This window comes from Phytophthora infestans, genomic scaffold (genome assembly GCF_000142945.1).
Source record: "Phytophthora infestans T30-4 supercont1.44 genomic scaffold, whole genome shotgun sequence".
Taxonomy (NCBI): Eukaryota; Oomycota; class Peronosporomycetes; order Peronosporales; family Peronosporaceae; genus Phytophthora; species Phytophthora infestans.
This window is the reverse complement of record NW_003303715.1, coordinates 161,628-163,789: the sequence shown is the minus strand read 5'-3', so window position 1 is coordinate 163,789 and position 2,162 is coordinate 161,628.

The following is a 2,162-nucleotide window of genomic DNA, read 5'->3' as shown; positions in this document are numbered from 1 at the left end:
ATCAAGAATCAACTCATGGACCGAGAAGGACATTGATGGCGGTCAGGATAAAAAAAACTTAAAGCCCAATAATTACGGTATTGGCTCACTACAATAATTGATTATTGTCGTACTGACACAGTGAAGTATTACGTTTGGGCTCCTGACTTTATCGAAGCGAAACGATGGAAACCCATCGACACGGGTAGAACCGCTTACTTCTGTAAAGTATATGTGCCAACTTGCAAGCACTAACTATCAGGAAATCGCACCTGTTCTACAGGCTTAAAAGGGTTTTGGACCCTACTGAAGCTAAATATCAATGCCTTGAAACGAAACATGAAAATGGGTTGCTTAACACATGGGCTTCCTGGATATACAGGTTGCTTGCATGGCGGGTAAGTGAAGTACATGTATGCAATGCGACGCCGTCTCCGCGGCACTTGCCGCCAAATTTGGTTGCCCCTCGTGGCTCGAAGTGTCCGCCATGCACATACTGTATATATTGCCTATAAAAACATTTCTACCAATTTTAACGATTGTTTTATACTTTGTTTTCTATTTCTCAAAATAGTGCATACATTAAACATATTGGGAGAGCTTTGGTAGTCAAATAAAGAATCAATGGTCACTTACAGAGGCTCAGTTAGAGAGGTGTGACTGTATATGGAATGTCGCTCCGTTTTATAGTTTGTACTCACGATAAAATGATACACTATTAATACTTTTGAGCCGCGATAGATCTCAAACTACTTACCTAAACTTAACGAAATGAATCACCACGTGGTTTATCTTTAAAGTAGCAACTAGGGCACCTTTGTAGTGCCAAAATGTCAGCTACACGACGCCGCCGAGTAAACATTTTTTATAGGAAAGGAACTGGTCGACTTCTTCCACAAACACGAGGCCAGCACAATCACATCGGATGACCTATTGGCTGCTCATAGACAGTGATATAAAATCTAGCCTCAAAAACTACAGCCAGCCAGTATCGACTAACAGTAACCAATGTATGGCAGCACATAATAAATATTATTTAAAACACGCAACGATATGCTGTCAAAACGCTTACATGCTGAAGCTGACATTACCAGACCCACCTATTCTAGCATCGACAGCACTCGGGCGCTACATTGAGCTTTTGTATTTACTCATCAGTATGAAAGGTATACAGAGCATGAACAAGGAATGCTAACGACGTTAATGAGAACCCAGGTCATAAAACACAAGCGCAAACGTCGCAGTTGCTTCTTTCACCAAAATGGCTACATGTAGCGATTTTCTTTAAATGACCATTTCTTTAAAATAATAGTCGATTTCGGCCGAACCATTTGGGTACCACTTAGAGAGATGTGATTGTACACACTTTAACGAGGCTATACTATACAAAATTAAGTCAAATCAAGGTAAGAGGGCGATTTTTTCGCTCTTTTAGCTGTAACGAATTCCCTCAGCTATGACATTCAGAAAGGTGTTCGCACATAACCAGAAATTGCATGTACGGTCTATCCAAAGTGTTTAAAAAACTATTGTTGTAGATTATTATCTGCAGCGGTTCGGAACATGTCGTCAAAATCATCGTCCAAACTATAATAACAGCGTAAATTCTGCTATCTCCATGTCTAAATCCCCCGATAAAAGGATTTTATTCACGATGTCATTTGCATCCTCGTACTTTTAGGTTCGATATCGTCGTGTTCTCCACCACCACGTTCAATCAAACCCATTCCTCCCTCAAATCTTCTATACAGCGTACCAAACAAAGCTCCTTATCTTTTGGCAGCACCGTGCCCTCACCTTTCGCTCGTGACTTTTTCTTTTTTCGAGTTTGGGCCGTGTTCGGCGCCAACAATGAATAAGTGTACGGCGGCTGTCATATTTAGACTGAGTAAAATCAGTATACAAATTACTCATCGATCGCTTGATGTCTCCACCCCTTTCCAAGGGGTGTAGGACCTCTAGTTTGTGCGCCGCTGTGAATAATGACACGAGGTTATTCTCACTTTACGGCCTCGGCCTCCTGGAAGTCGCGGTCGCCCTTTTGGGCGGCGGCGTTGCGTAGAAGCCATCCGATGGCAAAATGAACAGACAGAAAGACAGTCCGTACGGCTGAATGCGATCGCCAAAAAGGATGCACGGAGTCTTTCCCGCTCCGCCCCTGATGATGAAATCCTCCTAAATGT